Consider the following 19,380-nt stretch of genomic DNA (forward strand, 5'->3'; position numbering starts at 1 on the left):
GAGGCAGTTTGGCCTCCAACTTCAGTTTTGTGTCTACCTACCTAGCTTCAGAATTTGACGCATCATTTTCAATTTCCACACAGATTTCCACTGTCCTTTTCAAGGCAGTGCTATTCATAACCCTTAAATAGGTGATGATGAGTCTCTATTTTCAGTCTCATGACGAGTGTGAAAAGACCGACAGCCTGTGTCTTTTTAAAACAACTAATGGAAGTGAGTTCACCTCTGAGGAATGTCACAGTCATTACCCTAAAGAGGATTCCAGGTATACCTCAAGTACAGTGACAATTTTGAAAGATTCTGTTTTGAAAATCACACCAAAAAAATGCTTTGTGTTAAAGAGAATTTCACTATACTTTTCTCTTCTCAGAATTAAATGTATAGTGTAACTGCCTTTTTAACATAAAAAGAAAGAGAAGAAAGAGAAAAAATAGTCAACAGGGCACACTGCTCTTTTCAAAGATGAAAACCAAGTAAACCAAATAGTAGGCTCCTTCAAGGAAAGGAGAAAGGGTATTAGAGAGGTGATGTGAGACCAGAGGGAACGAGGAGAGGGAAAGGGCAGAGGAAGGAGGCGAGGAGAGGAAGAGGAGTGAGGTAAAGCAGAGGCTCATGGACGTTATCCTTCCCGAAACACTGCCCAGGGCTTGTCATCTGTGATAGAGCACAGCTGATCTGCCCTTTTTCTTTACTCCGCAAACCTAACCTCCTGTCTCTACATAATCACCTGAAGATTTGTATTCTTTTTTTTTTTTTTTTTTTTTTTTTGCGGTACGCGGGCCTCTCACTGTTGTGGCCTCTCCCATTGCGGAGCACAGGCTCCGGATGCGCAGGCTCAGCGGCCATGGCTCACGGGGCCAGCCGCTCCGCGGCATGTGGGATCTTCCTGGACCGGGACACGAACCCGTGTCCCCTGCATCGGCAGGCGGACTCTCAACCACTGCGCCACCAGGGAAGCCCAAGATTTGTATTCTTTAAGCCTCAGCTCATCTTCATTTTCTAAATTCCAGGGAAAGACCCCCTGCTACTATCCCCTTAGAATGACATTCCAGGGAACATATTAAAGCAGGTTTTTTCCTCTCAACTGAGAACCAAAGGTTATGTAATGATGGCCAAGAAAAATCAAATCTCATTTGTGCACTTTCTAGCTGATGGATATTTGTATAAAAATAAACGGAATCTGGCATCCTCGCTGTCTAGGATTTCTAAGTTGGAACGGACACTCAGAGTTGGGTTTACAGGGTCTCACGTGTGTGCCTCGCCTAGCTGCCTAGGCCTTAAAGCTGGAAAGCGTAAACATTTGCCACCGGAAAGTGGCAGTAAAAGTAGACCAGGACCCCAGCCTCATTCCCTGCCCATCTCTTTCTAATTTCTTTGGCTCCTTCACTCATTCCCTCATTCCCTAGTGCCAGCATTGCCCTTGACCTTAGACCTGAGATTGCTCCTCCCCTGCTGACCCTGCCCTTAGGCCCCTTGGGTTAAGCAGGCACTATGGCATGCCCCCCGCCTCCAGGACATGGCTACCCTTTATGATCACCTCCTTTCCAGAAATGTGGTCACCTGTGCAAGCCAAAGATGATCAAGCCAGTCTTTCACGGAGACATGAGAGAAATAGGCAGTTAGGTGTGTTCACCAGCCCCAGTGCTGGATGCCCAAGCCTTTGGGTCAACAGGATTCAAGAGCCAGTCAGACTAGGAGAATCCTCTTGTACTTGCTTAGAAGAAAAATACTTCCTCCACCAAAACAATCCACTCTTGCCATCTTTAGGCCTTGGCAGTGGGAGTTAGGGTGGGGGACACGTCTTCACTGGGCACCCAGTACGTGTACCATCTAGGGCACTCTGTCTTTACAATGAACTCTCTACAGTGACTCGTTTCAGGAGAGCATTGAATTTCCTTGCGGTGATCTGCATCTCATTGGAATTGCAAAGACTCGAACAAGTCAATATGTGCTATTAGCATAATGAACTCAGTGCATGAGTCCACTCCGTCAATTAAGGAGGTTTTTCTAAGGGACTCCATTCTGACCCCTTGTTTCCAAAACTTGTTTGTTTTTTTTTAATTTATTTTTTTGCTGTGTTGCGTCTTCATTTCTGTGCGAGGGCTTTCTCTAGTTGTGGCAAGTGGGGGCCACTCTTCATCGTGGTGCGCGGGCCTCTCACTATCGCGGCCTCTCTTGTTGCGGAGCACAGGCTCCAGACGCGCAGGCTCAGTAGTTGTGGCGCACGGGCCTAGTTGCTCCGCGGCATGTGGGATCCTCCCAGACCAGGGCTCGAACCCGTGTCCCCTGCATTAGCAGACAGAGTCTCAACCACTGTGCCACCAGGGAAGCCCCCAAAACTATTTTTAAATTAGCTAAATGTTTTTAGTTGGCAGCCACTTAGAAGACACAGCATATTAAATGGGCACATATTTTCTAAACAAATATTTTGCAAACAGGCTGGATTTCGTTGCCTAAAATGTCAAGTTTCCTCATACAGTCACTGCAGTCAAAGGATCATTTACTTTCTAACTGTCCGAGTAGCAACCACTGGGGAAAACAATAATGGCTTTGTGGGCTTCCCTGGTGACGCAGTTGTTGAGAGTCCGCCTGCCAATGCAGGGGACACAGGTTCGTGCCCCAGTCCGGGAAGATCCCACATGCCGCAGAGCAGCTGGGCCCGTGAGCCATGGCCGCTGAGCCTGCGCGTCCGGAGCCTGTGCTCCACAACGGGAGAGGCCACAACAGTGAGAGGCCCGTGTACCGCAAAAAAAATAAAAAAATAATAATAATAATGGCTTGTCCTGGGTAATAATCCCTAAAACAGGACAGAGTTAGAGATCCTAGTGAAAGTGGTTTATTATGGGGAGAGCCCTCTGGAGAAGGGGAATCAGAGAAACAGGACCAGGCAGGGGGAGGAGTCAAGCAAGGATGTGGTCTCAGCTGGAGTTGACGTCACATGATCCCACCCAGGGGGAGTTCTGGAACACAGATTTTATCATATCGCCAAGTAGCCCCACTTGAGACCAAGGTGTTGGCCTTTGTATACTGTCGCTCAGTCATTGGCCGTGGCTGCCCCCCAGGGGGCAGTGGGAGTGTGACATCCCAGACAAAGAGGATCCCATTTGGCTGAGAACAATTCTCTGAAAAAGGGCACCTGTGAGCCATTTGGAGCCAATACTCACAGTGTCAGTACGATAAGTAAAATCTAGGCGAGGCACTAACAGCATCAGTATCTCTGTAAACACACTTTAATGCTACAAGACGCAATATAAAAACATCCTCCACTAGGAATGAATGTGAAATGCAGATGGACCGTGGCATTGTTGTAGCTATAACACTGTGTTATCATTATAATGGATAATATAAGGACAGGAAATATTACATTACACTGAGTCACGGAACTTTCTGCTATGCTTTTGTTTGACCATTAATTTAGTTGTTTCCTGACCTATTCGGACCTCATCTGATTGCTTGAAAAAGCCATAAACATTGAAACATTAACCACACCTTGAATGGAAATATTCACTCACCGTTGAAGTTGTTTCTTGGTGGAAAATGCCAAACAGAAATCAAGGGGAATATTAAAAAAAGCAAATGTAAAATCTATGTATTCTCAGGATGGAATTAAAACTCTTGAAATGCCATCAGTCATTTAGGTGGACAGTTGTTTTAGGAGCTGTGCAGCTTATAAATAAGAAAATACAAGTGCTCTCTAGAACCTTTTTCTTAAATTTCAGATGTATATTTTCCTTTGGGCTGTGGTATGTGTCCATCATAAAATGTGGTACCTAGACCTCAGTGGTTTGCCCTATGGGATTGTTAATCTCTGGAGTCTTAATTGCTTACAAGTAGCAGTAAACTGCTACTTTTCTACTAGGGGACAAAAAGGTAACGTAATGCCTGGACCAACAGAAGTAATTTCTTTGTATTCTTTGCTTATCTGGCCCCCTTGAGAGAATTGTGTTGCTTCTGGGGACAGAGTTTTAAGTGAAAGTAAATAAAACTGGAGCACACCCAGGGTAGGGAGATAGTGACCCTGCCGGCTGAGGAATGTTTACAGGAGGTGGCAATGCTTGGCTGGGAGAAGACTTTGGGGAACACAGTCATTGTCTTCAAATAGCTGAAGTGATCTCATCTGGAAGAGGGTTTAAACTTGCTCAGGGTCCCAGGTGCACAATGATAGATGATACAGTGAGGCAGAGTTCAAGATGCTAAAAGGAAGAGCTTCTAAAAGTATTCCCAGAAGTAGGCTTCGTAGGTTTGGGGAGGGAGGATTTTCTATAGTAAAATATGTTTGGAAAATGCTGTACACTACACTCCCTTTGTATAATCACAGCACATGTTAGCATTTTGAAGTCCTGCTATCCTGAAGACAACCAGGTGTTATCAGTGGAGAACAGAGGCAGTGGAGCAAATGGGTGATAACGGGGTTCTCCCTCCTGAAGATTTTCTTTTCCCTAATTCCACTCGGCTGTCATTGAACACTATTTGGCATGTCTCTCTTTAATGGACACAATTTGGAAAGCCTTTACAGTGCCTGCAAAAGCAAGTTCATTAAAGAGTTATTAAGACTTCAGTTCAGATCCCATGTTCTCAGAGAACATTGTACTCAGCACCTTTTAACTAAAGGGGCACAAAATACTTTTCAGCTAGCATCTTCCATTAGTTTCCTGAAATTTTATGCCTGCTGCCATGTTTTTTTTGTTGTTGTTGTTGTTGTTTTTTCAGTAAGTGGGCCTCTCACTGTTGTGGCCTCTCCCATTGCGGAGCACAGGCTCCGGACACGCAGGCTCAGCGGCCATGGCTCACGGGCCCAGCCGCTCTGCGGCATGTGGGATCTTCCCAGACCGGGGCACGAACCCGTGTCCCCTGCATTGGCAGGCAGACTCTCAACCACTGCGCCACCAGGGAAGCCCTGCCATGTATTTTAAGAAATACATTCTGTCTCATTTAAAATGACTTAAATGAAAAAGTAAACCACATTCCTTCCAGCAAAGATTGAGCAGAAATGGATGTTGGTAGGCTCCAAGGAAGGAGGTATGTTAGAGCCTCACACAGGGGTGGAAGCAGCTTCTGTCAGGGCCTAGTGTTGTGTTCTGGGACCTCACATGGGACTGCATGGTATCACTTGACCTGCTGCCAAAACAGAAGACAGGAACATAGAAGTTGGAGAGGACTGCCCATGTTACCAGATTGCTCACCACGCTACCCTGCAATGGTCCTAATGTGTTTTGAGCCCATTGTCAGTGCCCCAGCGTTTTTGCTCTTCTCTGGAAGATCTGGGACACCCTTCCTTCCTGCCCCATTTCTCTATCCATGCCAGCACCAAATCAATTAAAAGACTTTCTCCAGTTCCTGTGGTGACCACTTTCTCTGAACTTTCATGTCATTTCTCAAACAGCCTGCCCCTTGAAGGAATGATCTGGTGTGATGCAGGTGCCTATTCCCACAGCAGCCAGCACAGCACCCACCGACATGTAGTGGGTATTTTAAAAAGAGCAGTGAGTGAGTGGGAGAAAAATCGCCTGCCTTAAATACCAACCAACAGAAATAGAAGAACATGGAAAACTCCCTAATCCCTTTGCAAGCCATTCCCGTGGTGTGTCAAGTCTCCAGCCTGCCCAGAAGGAAGCTTGACACAGAAGGTCAATTTTCTCATCTGTCATCTTTCTCTGTATTTCTCCTTTGTGTTGCACATTTTCATGTAAAGCTACTCAGCGCGCAAAGGGACATTACATGGATTCCTTCATTGTGAATTATATCCATAGCCAAATAAAACAGCTACCTATCCTGTTTAATACTTCTGTCATGAATCCCATTGTTATAATAATGCTTCCACCTTAGTTTTTTAATACTTGCCTGATATGCCTTTATCTACCTGTAACTTTAAACCTTTTTTGTCATGTCATCTAAGTGCTTCTTTTGAAAATAAGCATAATTGGATTTTAGATTTCTTTTTTTTCCAACCTAAATTTTTCTTCTTAAATGGAAGACGTTTATGCATTAGTATTCATTGTTATGAGTGAAATATTTGGCTTCCTTTTGTCTGGTACTATATGATTTCTATTCTGTGTTTCCTGTTTCCTTCCAGTTCGTGTATGTGTGTGTGTGTGTGTGTGTGTGTGCGCGCGCACGTGTATGTGACGTGTGATTTACATGTTCTTTCCTTTTATAACCTCCACAGTTTGAAAGATATGTAATATATTCTTCTCCTAACAATTACCTCTGAGGTTTTCAAAAAGCACTCGTTATTCCACATTTTTCAAGTTATTAAAAAGTATAATAAATATGGTAGTTTTATTCCTCTATTATTGCAGATAAGCTTATCCAACTTTTAATCCCAACTCCCATCGTGCCAGCAATAGTATTTCCACTTCTTGTTTTTGCTAATTAAGTACGGCACTCTTGTCAATCCATATTTTTATTGCTCTTCCAATGTTTTGCAATTCAGACATTTGAGAATAAATCTTAAGGTATACATACCTTTTATAACAAGATTTATACATTGATTTAGACATTTCCAATTGTAACTGATTTTAGTATTTACCACCAGCTCTATTCTTACGTAACATCTCCATTCTTCAGCTCTTATTTTTGTTTCTCAGTTGTCCAGTATATTTCCAGTAATATTTTTCAAGAGGATATGGTACCAAAGGCATAAGGAAGGACATTGCCATGGGCCCCCTTGCTTGGCTAATGCATCTCTTGCAGATTGGGGCAGAATGGTGAGCAGAGTCCAATCTGGGAATTCCTGCGGTTTCCACTTAATGTCCCTCAGCGTGTTCTGCGGCTTCGTCCCCTGTCCACTCTGCTCTCACTGAAGCCAGTTGCACACTCTCGCCTTTTACTTTAGTCCATGAAATCAAAAGATCTGAGAACTGCTGCTTTATGATAGTAATTAAATCATCTGTACTATCAGTTCTGACCTTCACTTCTTCTAATAAGGATTTTGATTGTGAAATTTTATTTTTTTGCTGTCCTGTATTCCCCATGCATTCTTCTAGGTTTTTTATTCCTTCTTTTTTTTTTTTGGCCCCCTGAACCACTCGGCATGTGGGATCTTAGTTCCCCAACCAGGGATCAAACCCTCACCCCCTTCAATGGAAGTGTGGAGTCTTAACCACCGGACCACCAGGGAAGTCCCTATTCCTTATTTTGACTCCTTTATTGTAGTATCTGATTCTCTTGTATTTTATTGTCAACCAAAAGCAGATGCTGTCTATAATTGTCTTCTGTTTAGTATAATATAATTCTTTAAAATGCATGTTCCCTTACAACACTGTGAAAGGAGCAAAGGAGACAGGTGATTAATGCAGTCACGCAGACGAGGTGAATGGCAAATCTGATGGTGTAAACTCCTGAGGGCAGTGGCTGTGGTGTGTTGTGTTCGCTGTAGCATCCTCAGCGCTAAGTCTGGCACCCATCCTGTAACAGGTGTTCAGTATGAATCTGTTGAATGAATAAATAGATAAATGATTGCTCAGCCATTGATAACTATTATGAGAATTATGGTTATGATTATTTTTATTATACACAGAAAAATACTCACAGTTAAGAAGGTAGAACTGGGGCTTCCCTGGTGGTGCAGTGGTTGAGAGTCCGCCTGCCAATGCAGGGGACACGGGTTCGTGCCCTGGTCCGGGAAGATCCCACATGCCGTGGAGCGGCTGGGCCCGTGAGCCATGGCCGCTGAGCCTGAGCGTCCGGAGCCTGTGCTCCACAACAGTGAGAGGCCCGGGTACCGCAAAAAAAAAAAAAAAAGAAGTAGAACTGCAGGTAATCTCAACAGCCATGGATCCATCAAACGTTGAACACCAACTGTGTACCGGCCCGGTGCTGATGTCTAATACCTTCATAAATTCAAATGAGGAGACTGAGAGGTACCAAAGGAGAAGAGACCAGAATTATCTAGAAACTGGAAGAAGTGAGGAGGAGCCCCTGACTCTTGCAAATGAAGACCTGCTGGGCCTCCTTCCATGCAGATGCTGTGGTGTCCACTGGGAAGGGTGGGTTTAACAGGCCTCGTTATGCTCTTACTGGCCTTTCAAGGCCATCCCATCCCACACCCCCGTCCAGAGCATCAGACTGGGATGTTCCAAAGCCGCATCACTGATGGGAGAATATCTGAGTCCTGTTTGGGGGACTAGTTAGGGAAGTCGGGCAACCAAAGGAACTGTTAGAGGCTGGTTCATCTCAGTGATAGCCATACTTCCACATCTGTTCCTAAAGTTGTTTTTCTTAAGGTACACATCTGCTGACATTAGGAAGACATGGGCACTGCCTCCCACCCTGTCCTTAAACATGTCACGATTACTGAGAATAAGAAGGGGACCAGGTGGTGACGAGAGAATCTTTATATGCATAAAAAATAAAGGGCTTCCCTGGTGGCGCAGTGGTTGAGAGTCCGCCTGCCGATGCAGGGGACGCGGGTTCTTGCCCCGGTCCGGGAGGATCCCATGTGCCGCGGGGCGGCTGGGCCCGTGAGCCGTGGCCACTGGGCCTGCGCATCCGGCGCCTGTGCTCCGCAGCGGGAGAGGCCACAGCAGTGAGAGGCCCGCGTACCGCAAAAAAAAAATAAAATAAATAAAATAAATAAATAAAATAAAATAAAAATTTCTCAGCTTGTCAAACACTGCTGCTATCCTATCAGTGTACGAAAGAAAATGAGGGACTTCATTCCTATGAACTGTTTATTTTACTAGTAACTGACCAAAGTCTTAAATGGCCAAATTTGAGGGGAAAATTGTGAAAAAAAAAAGGTAGCCAAAGGGAAGAGACTGTCCCTCTTAAATTATTTTCCATCATGATGTTTGCAGATGTTTGGGTGATTTCTTGAATCACAGCATAGACATGATTTCCAGAGAAATGATGTTATTCGTGCCCCAAAGAAGAGAACTGTATTTCAGGAGGCTTTTAAAATCATACCTTAGTGGAAAGAAATGTCAATACAGGAGAGTATTTCCACTGCATAAATAACTGGCCAGACAGGGGAGAATGATAATTCAAGGCAGTCTTTTGTTACATTTTTAGTCATTCTCCGAAGGTCTAGGTCACCAACTAGATGCTATTTAGTAATATCATAGCCAATAGATTCTGAATATATATATTTCCATGTTCTTCTGAGACCCTCTGTGCTTCATATGTTTCCTCCTTGTCCCACCTACCAAGAAATTAAAAAGCTGCCTAGGACAGAAGGAAAGGAGGAGAAATCTATCAAGGTGGAATTGGGTGGACAGAAAGTAGGCAGTGAATTCTGGATATACTTTAAGCCTTTTCTAAACTTGTGGCTGCAGAACATTTTCCTGACTGTGATGTTGCTGATTTATGCCTTCCTGCTTGAGGTTAAGACCAAGCCATGGCAGACAAATGTAGAAAGGACCCATGATTAATTCCATGTTTGGAAGCTAGGGATCTCCTGGAATAGGCCATCTCCTGTTAAAAACAGGGGAGGCAGAAACCTGTTGGAAGATGCGTATCTTGTGCCTGCATTCAGCTGCCAGGGCAGAGAACACTCCACTGACCTACTTTAGAAAGGTCCCTTTGCTTGTGCAGCCCCAGGGATATCACATAAATGACAGAACTGGGCCAGTAGTAAAAAAAAAAAAAAATAGGACAGCCCTTTGTGTGTGTCTGGGGCTCAAAGCATCTGGCAGGTGTGTGTGTGTGTGTGTGTGTGTGTGTGTGTGTGTGTGTGTGTGTGTGTGTGTGTGTGTGTGTGTGTGTGTGTGTGTGTGTGTAAGGGAGACACCTATATACTGTGACCCAGCTATTAAGGACAGAAGATGAGGGGAAGAGAAATACTAATGCATTTTCTTTGTAGTTGATCGAGCATTGTCTGGTTGCTGAACCAGAAAAACACAGCATAGACTATTCTATCACATGCTAAGCTTATCTGGAAAGATCCATAAGCCTTTAGCTACCCCACACTCCTCGTCCCAACAACATGACAACAAGCGAGCACAGGAGTGCACACGTAGATACCTGCCAGCATGTGTGCTCACCACACACACACTTTATACCTCCAATCAGGGAAATGTGTGTTTCCATTGACACGGCAAGAACATGGCTTCAAGAGTTTACATCTGCTCCATTCTGATCCCTTACAGTCTAAGATCCAAGCACTGTAATGCCATAAAGAGAAGTCACAAGAATGACTTACTATAACCGAGGTGGGACAGTGAACCCGCTTGACTCTGACCCAGAAGGACTGTATCACTTCACGTGAGATCAGCCTGATAGCCCTCTTTGAGAAGGAGATTTCCAGGAACACTTTCTGAGCGTTGATTTTCTCGTTTTAAAAATAGAAATAAAAATATCTCTCTGATAGATGTGGCATAAAGATTCAATGAGACAGTGCCCAAAAGCAGTGGTGCCCACTTAGCAGTAAGGTTCAGGGCTCTTTGCTTGTCCCTGTCTTCCTGTCCTGCTGTCCCAGGGGGCATGTACTGGTGCTGGCCGGCCTCTTTCCCAAGCTCTGGTCTCTCACTTTAGCTACCGGAACTCTGCTGCTCAGATGCCTTGTGGATGCTGAAATGCCTACATCTTCCCACAGTGAAGCAAATCATCTCCTTCCCCCATAAAACCTGCCGCTTTACTGCTGGCCTCTCCTACTGGAGCTCCCATCTACCTGGCCAGAACCTCAAGGCTATCTTTGACTTCTCCCAGCCCCTCTCTCTAGAAACCCCACCCATGAGCAGCACACTCTGTCAGTTCTACTTCTGTGACTTCTCCATGGCCAACTCCCTCCCCTCTTCCCACTGTTCCTGCCTCAGGCCAGGCTTCAGCACATCTCATGTGAACTGTTTCAAGAACTTCCTAAACTATGTTCTTTTATCCATCTCTACCGCCTCATCCCCTTGACACTGCTGCCAACCCTCTTCTGAAAGCAAACTGACATCGAATTACTGCTTTTCTCAGGAATGCTTCCTCAACCTGATTGCCCAAAGAATTATTCTCAAGCTCCCTAGCTTGATGCTTATTCTAAAACCTCCAGTAGCTGACAAAGGCAAAGAAGTAAAGGCTTTGTCCCATCAGATTTGTAGAAGTGGAACTTCGTTCACTGCCCTGACAGTCATCATAAGTGGCACTAGTGAGCATCTACAAGTGGATCATTGCAAACAAATTCAAAATACAGAACTGCAAGAGAGAGCCAGGAGAGAGGCAGAATGGGGCAGAGAGGTTGGGGTGGGTGTTTGCATTCTGGCTCTGCACTTAGTAGATGGAGTGACCTTGGACAATTGATTTACCTTCTCTCAATCCCAATTTCTTTTTTTTTAATTTTTATTAAAATACAGTTTGTTTACAGTGTTGTGTTAGTTTCAGGTATATAGCAAAGTGATTCAGTTATACATATATATAAATATATATTCTTTTTTACATTCTTTTCCATTATAGGTTATTACAAGTTATTGAGTATAGTTCTCTGTCCTATACAGTAGGTCCTTGTTGGTTGTCTAGTTTATATATAGTGATGTATATATTTTAATCCCAAATTCCTAATTTATTCCTCCGCTGGCTCCCCTTAGGTAACCACAAATTTGCTTTCTATGTGAGTCTATTTCTGTTTTGTAAATAAGTTCATTTGTATCATTTTTTTAGATTCCACATATATGTGATAATCATATGATATTTGTCTTTGTCTGGCTTCCTTCACTGAGTCTGATCATCTCTAGGTTCATCCATGTTACTGCAAGTGGCATTATTTCATTCTTTTTTATGGCTGAGTAATATTCCATTGTATATGTGTGTGTGTGTGTGTGTGTGTGTGTGTATAGATATATAGATATATAGATATATACCACATCTTCTTTATCTATTTATCTGTCGATGGACACTTTGGTTTTACTTCCATGTCTTGACTATTGTAAATAGTGCTGCTATGAACATAGGGGTACATGTGTCTTTTCCAATTATGTTTTTCTCTGTATATGTGCCCAGGAATGGGATTGCAGGATCATATGGTAGCTCAATTTTTAGTTTTTTAAGGAACCTTCATACTGTTCTCCATAGCGGCTGTTACCAATTTACATTCCCACCAACAGTGTGGGAAGGTTACTTTTTCTCCACATCCTCTCCAGCATTTATTATTTGTAGAGTTTTTCATGATAGCCATTCTGATCAGTGTGAGGTGATACCTCATTGTAGTTTTGATTTGCATTTCTCTAATAATTAGCGATGTTGAGCATCTTTTAATCCCAGTGTCTTTCAAATGAGATTGAAAATAACAATACCTACTTCATGGAATTTACTGATAATTAAATACATTGATACAAGTGAATGTTCTTTGTGTATTAAAAAACTCAAAAATTGTTCAGTACGATTAAAGCTATCTGTATGTATGAAAGGTTGAGATTAATAGCATGCCAAATTCCTCGGGAAGCACTTTGGAGATGGAGAGACGGGGTATAGCATAGATTGGCCAATCCATTCTTAGGAGAGCTGAGGATAAGTACAAGTTCTTGAGCCCTAAGCTAGAAGAACAATTCTGAAGAAAGCAAATGAGACTGTGAAAACTGCAGACCTCAGAAAAGAGGAGAAGACAGAGAGCAGCAGAGATTATTACTGAGGTCAGGGGTATTCCAGATGGTCATGAGAAAGTGATCATTCAGGAAGACATGTCTCAAAACTTCAAGCCACACACATGTAACAAAAGGAAAGCTTGCTGGCCATGGTGTTAGGACGTGAAATGACCCAGAGGGCAAAGGCTATGGACTCCAAACACAAAGCCCTGAGCCAACCCAACTCCTGTTGCTATTTTTGAAGCTCCGTGTGGGTGAGGGGCGGGAGAAGTAGGGAGAGTTTTTCCACTAGGAGTCAGAAACCGAAATAGGAAAGATCAACAGAAGCATTTATAAACAATGAATGCCATTAATTTTTTTAAGCTAGGAAGGAGTTGGAAAAGATGTAATGTGGCAGGGAGTGGGGAATATAGTCAGGGAAAGATGGCCCAGGGGTCTTCAAACCATCTTGTTCAATTGAACTCATAGTAGGGGACAGAGAGCATGGGTTATTTTTAATCAAGTTCTCATGAGTAGAGTTCAACTGTGATGGGAAAAATGTTCCCATTTTTTCCCCTTTATCAGAAAACTTTCTAACTATTGAGTGATTTCCGAAGTTTGGGGCCAGTTTAAGCTGTATTGCTCGAATTCTGAAGCTCAAGTTCTTTCTAGTACACCACAGTATGAGGACAGGTCCAGACAGTTATCAGCATCTGCTTTGAGGAGGGTTTGAGGAATCAGTAGCAGAGGTGGAAGGAGTGATTCCCAGAATCGGCTTTCAGCCCCTTCCTAGGTCAGGCAGTCATCAGATGGAACAGTATTCTGGCCTGGATTGTAGGGTCAACCGGGAGCTTGGAGAGTTCTGGGTCCCAACAAACCAGGATGCAGTCACATTGGAACATTGGCATGAAAAGCAAGACTGACCAGCTGGGAGCCCAGGGAGTAAAGATCTGCAGGTGACTAGAACCTGGTAGTCACACACGCCTCCGGGAGCCAGGGGCCACAAGAAGGAACCTCACTCCTTCCACAGCATGAGTGGGGCAGAACCCCAGCATTCTCTCAGCCTGGGCACTTCTCTGGCCCAGGTCTGAGTAGGCTGATCATTCCTCACGGACAGCGATGTTCTTTGTGCCAAGCCCTTTCCTGGCCACAGGGGTTCTAGAGGTGAATAAGCCATCACTCCAAGTCAAGGGCCTTTTGGGAAACGTACCTGGGAACAGTAAGGGAACAGAGGAGAGTGTGGGTCCTGAGGTGGTGGAAGCAGGGAGAGTGTGTGTGCAGGAGGCTTTGGAAAATCCTTAAAAGGGCTTCAAGAAAATGGGAAGCTGTTGAGCACCTGAGCAAGAAAGGCAGAGGAGGCAATGTGAGCAGCGCTCAAGTGGCAGGAGCCGGCCACCCTTGCCAGGAGCCACAAATGATCTGGTAAAACCAAGGAGTAGCTCAAGGTGGAGCATATTGAGAATGAAGCAAGGAGAGTCGGCAGAGGTCCCATCAGGGAGGGAATGCTAAGGAATTCTGTTTCATTCCTTGTGTTAGTGTTCATTGAAAGGCAAATGGCCCATGAATAATGCTAGCTGCATTATAATGCCGGTTTTTATCACCCATCGGAGGTTTTGTTATGGCCTTTAGTTTAAAAATACTAACTCTACCATCTTTACTACTGTTTTCATAGTCCCTAGCCCTTAAATGCCTCTGGTCTGCCCAGGCACTGAAAACACACCCTCCACTTTTGCTCTCATCTGTGGCTCTGAGGCCCTTCTGTGAGCCTGGCTTCTGGCCCTCCGAGGCTTTGCAGACTCTTGATGCAAGCGATCTCCTGATCCCTTGCAGTCTCCTCTCCCAGCCACGGCCTGTACTGCCAGAGGCTGAGGGGAGTCCAGTAGCTAAACCGGTAAGAACAGGGGCCTGGAACATCTTTGAACTATCTCATCTGTATTTACCTTTGAATCATTTATATATTTTTTATGTAATCCAAGAAATATTTATGAATCTATTTCTAGATATTCATATATATATAACATATATATTATTTATTTCTAGATTTTTTAAAGTTTTTTTTCCCAAATCATAGTAAGGTATCTTTCTTGTCTAATTTACATTAATTTTATCAAATAAATTGTAGGAGTTGATACCATGGTTGTACAATCTGGAAGCAAATTAATTATCAGTAACAATGTTAACTATTGTTCACCGCTGATTAAGTACCGTACTATGATTACATTTCTTTTCTTACACATTTCTTTTTCTTATTTTTACCCATTCTCCATATTGTTCCTCTAGGTAAGTGATCTCAAGGGCAACAATTGTTTTATCTTTAACTCTGATACTATATGAAATTCAGCCAAGGGGTAAGCAATGCCTCGATGGCAAAATCTTATCAAAATTAGTCTGGCCAATTGTTTTATAGATATCTGTAATCGATATCATTTCTTTTAAAAAGCCTGTCATCCAGTGTAGTTGATTCAGCCATTTGCATTGAGAAAACCCCTTCAATATTTTCTCCTAACATCTATATATAAACTTCTTCATTCACTGGAGCTTCAACACTTGGTTTTCTATGGACAGCTCACTTATCCATAGTGGTAAATGATACCAGGCTCATAAAATGGCTCAGTGCCCAACAGTTAATCAGTGTTGTATTGGTTTTCACTGATCCATTCCAAAATCCATCTCAATATCACAACTCACATTCTTAACAATTTTCAACTGTAACTCATAGAAATATCTTAGATTTATCCTAGAAGTTCATATCCCAGGGAAGAACTGATGGTTTCTGTGAAGATCTGGCCCCATGTCTTCCCTATATCTCCATATTCCAAGGACCACATCATTCCAAGGGGCTGACTTGACCTGGTTTCCTGCAAGTACAACTTTGCTTTTTGTCACAGTAGTACATGAGACTAGTTTAAAGGTGGTACTGATGGTACTGAAAATACTACAGTGGAAACTGTCTCATCCTATAACCCAGACTCGCTTCTGAAAGTCAACCACTTTCATCTTTTTTAATCGTTGCTTCTAGCATTCATTTCAATATTTCTAAATCCTGTGCTTCTACTACTATTTATTGATGAATCAAACATGTCTTGGCTTCCTGCTATAGAGGATGAGGATTCAGCTCTAACCCCTCCAGCAACCCCTGCTTGTTCACTTCTTCCTCACTCTCACTTTTCCCACAAGAGTCACATCACAGTCTGCTGCTCCCTTGCTCTGTCGTCTTCCCAAGTAGTTTTATCACAATTTTGTGTTAACTAGTCACTTTATACACTCTTATGACCATTGCTCACTTCTGATTCTAGTATTGTACCATGATTACATTTCTTTCCTTACGCAGGTTTTATGTTGCTTCATACTGGAAATTGCCTTTTTCATTTCCTTGACTTTTCATGCACCTATAATTGTTTTTTTTTTATATACTCTCATATATCTGTCTAATGCCATATCTATTATGATATCCAAATCTAAAAAAGCTCTGTAAATGTTTAAGTTCCATTTTTTCCCAAGTCTACTGCCTCACTTCATCTGTGGCTCCTGTCTAGGGCTATTACTGTGTTGTCATATGGGCATATCACTTACCTCTCCTCTATGTTGTTCTTGTGTTGCACACTGAGTCTGATATTTTTTTCTTCCTTGATTTATTTCTTAATCTTTCTAAGGTACATTCTTCAGTAGTTTTCTAAGAAAGCGTGTGTGGAAAGTTAAATATTTTTAATTCCTGATGATCTGAATATGTGTTTATTCTGCCTTCATACTTGTTGGTAATTTGGCTGGGTATAAAATTCTAGGTTGGAAATTTTCTTCTTGCAGAATTTTGAAATTCCACGGTTTTTGAAGCTCCATGACCTTCTAGTTTCCAAGTTGCTATTGGGAAATCCAATCTTCCTCTCTTCTGCTAAATTGCTTACCACACCTTCAGTTGCTATCTTCCAAATGTATGTATGTTGAACTTTCTTCTACTCTTGCCACTCCTCCCAGTAACTCTGTTATTTGGGCGTTTATACCATTTTTTCATTCTTGCTAATTTTAGTGGGGTTTTGGTATGAATAAGTGGGAAACTCATGTTGCCAGTCCACCATATTTACTCAAAATCCAGTGATATCTTTATTTTTCAAAGTGTGTAAACCCATGCCATCCCCTTTGCATATATTATGATGCTATTACTATTAGCAACCCTGAGAGTAGTTAGTACTATTCCCATTTGATGATGAGACAGCTGAAGCTCCAAGAATTTTAGTAGTTTTCCTAAGTTTAAAGAGCCCACATGAGACAGATTCAAATTTAAAATCATGTTTTTCCCACCCTACTGAGGCATAACAGTCACATTCAGTGATGCCTTTGTGATGGAGATCAGTGGTGATAAAACAAGTTAGATTATAGCTTCTCCATATCTTGCTACAGTAAACTAATGCCACTGCTGGGGTGTAAATTATTCCTTTGAACTAGTCTCTGAGCCACAGAATACAAGCTTTCCTCTTCAATCACTTTTGTTATTCCGTGGTAGAAATTGGAACACCTGAAACCAAATAATTGCAGGTGGTCTGACTCATATAGTGGAGTGTTTTAGAACAAGCAAGGAAAACTGAAATTATGGTGTTCAGGTCTGAAGGAAAATGTACCTTAATATATAATGGCTCTATTTCAGAGTCCAGCACACAATGAAATAACTTTCCTCTTGGAAGCTTTTACTTACATTCTCACATAAGGCACAAATAGCATTCTCTATTTGAAAACAAAAATTAAGTTACTGCCTTCAAAGTCCAGTCTTTTGAAGACATTGCAATTTTTTCAGCTAAGTGGTTATTCTCAAAATGAAAAAGAGATTTTCCAACTAGTATTTATGAACAAGCACACATACCCAGGAATTTATGGTGTGTTTATATGTCACTTTGACTTTCTGTATTTATAACAGCAGACACACTTTGTGTTAAATGATGCCTTCGTGAAGGGAGTTTTCAGGTAATACCTCCTGAAGGGTTTCTAGGGCTTTGTCCAGTCAAGAGTTTTCCTGTTGCTTTTCTCAGCTGACTGTCAGGTTCTCATAGACCCTATTTTATCATCTCATTATCCTCAACTGCATCCCCATGTAGGTTAAACAAGCCAAATAAAAGGAGGAAATGTTTGGGTCAAGCAGGGAAAGAGTGAAACTAAGCAGGACCTCCTCTGACCTAAGATAAGTCATTCTACTGCTTGGACCCTCAGGCTTCCGTCTGTGAAATAAAAATCATACACATACACCATTGTAAAGCAATTATACTCCAATAAAGATGTTAAAAAAATAATATAAAATAAAATCATACACATAGATGATCTCCAAGTCCTCTTTCAGCTCTTGAATGCCATCGATGAAATCAACTTCAATTAATTATCTAAATCAGTCACCACTGATTTCAGTATGTGTGTGACTGACTACAAAAGAATTCGTTCATTAATTTCTTTAATACGTATTTATTGGGCATCATACCCAGAGCTGGGTATACAGTGGCAAATGGACAGACTCAGTCCTTAGCCTCATTGAGTTCATAGTCCAGAGGAAAAGACAAAAACGAACTCTCAAATAAATAACAACTGTGATAAATGCTGTGAAAGATAACAACAGAGCACTGTGAAAAGACTAACAGGAAAAAAAGATAATTTGGGGGGGGAGGGGGAATGTTCCCCAGAAGGCCTCATTGAAGAAATGACAAGCAGCCCTAAGGATGAGGACAGTGAAACAAGTGAGGAGCTACAGACAAGCATTGCAGGCACACAGGGCAGCATGTGTAAAGACCCTGAGGGATTCAAGAGCTTGTGCATTTAAGGAACTTGAAGAAGGTCATGTGGCTAGACCCTGGTGAACAAGAGGGGTCGGCCTGAGACAAAGTTAGAAATGGGCTCCCACCAAATCATACAAAGTCTCGCCACCATGGTGAGCATTTTGTATAACATCAGAAAGGCAGGGAAACCTACTGAGAGACCATTAAGTAGGAGGTTCTACACACAGTGGAGGAAGGCAAAAATGGATAAGGCAATTCAGTCAGGAATTGGTCCGGACAAGGCGTGGTGATGGTTTGGAGGAGGCAGTGGTGGAGAAGAGGGTGGATTTTATGTGTGTTGGGCTGTCCTCGCTTTGTGTCTGTGGTCAGCTATGATATATAGGGGAGACCTGTGACCTCATGTGTCACAGCATATGGACATATTAATTCCTACTGAGGGAAGCTCGTTGCCTTTCCAGCTGGTCTTCTTGGGCAGCATTCCACGTGATCCATGGAAAGTATTCACACATCCTTTTGCTGACAAGCTTTTAAGGTGCGGGCCTTGCCTATATGGCTGTTTCTCCTTGGTAGGCTGGCAGGACCACTGGTCACCCGTATCCCTCACCTACATGCTCCCATGGGTGTGGCCACAGCCATGTGTCCAAATCTCCTCAAAATCCCTCTCAGTAGGAGGAGACTGAGAAGAGAAGAAAGCACCTCCTTCTTCTCATTATGTAGAGAAGCATAGTTTTAGGGATAAAACTAATAGTGTCTCAACAACTCTACAAAGAAATGCTCCCTCCAGCCTCCCACCTCCCTTCCACTTTTCCAATAGGCTTGATTTGCTTGGTCACCTAAGGGCTGTGAAATCCATTTTGGCGCCTCATTTTTAAGACCTGCTTGGAAGCCTGCCGCCTCCTTTTCATAAGTCAGAGAAGATGGTACCTCTTGTCCTGTATCCTCTGTCCTGGACTCAGTGGAGACAGAAGACATCTCATTTTAGCATCCTCTCTTCGCCTCCATCCAGCCACTTCGTAAAACAACAAATGAGGTGCCCAGCACCACTCCTGTCTTCCTGAAGCTCCCACATCCCGCCCTCTGGTCTGTCCTCCCGATGCCTCTCCAGTGCTGCTGCCTTGGGCCTTGGTGCAGGCCAAGATTTTGGACACGGT

At 43.0% G+C, this 19,380-nt stretch overlaps 1 protein-coding gene across 2 annotated transcripts in view; it reads left to right on the forward strand.

The window, feature by feature from the left end:
- STAC (SH3 and cysteine rich domain) overlaps positions 1-19,380 on the forward strand; it is a 101,905-nt gene that overhangs the window by 40,744 nt on the left and 41,781 nt on the right. The window lies entirely within an intron of this gene.

Source organism: Grampus griseus, assembly GCF_964374135.1.
Source record: "Grampus griseus genome assembly, chromosome: 10".
NCBI classification, from domain to species: domain Eukaryota; kingdom Metazoa; phylum Chordata; class Mammalia; order Artiodactyla; family Delphinidae; genus Grampus; species Grampus griseus.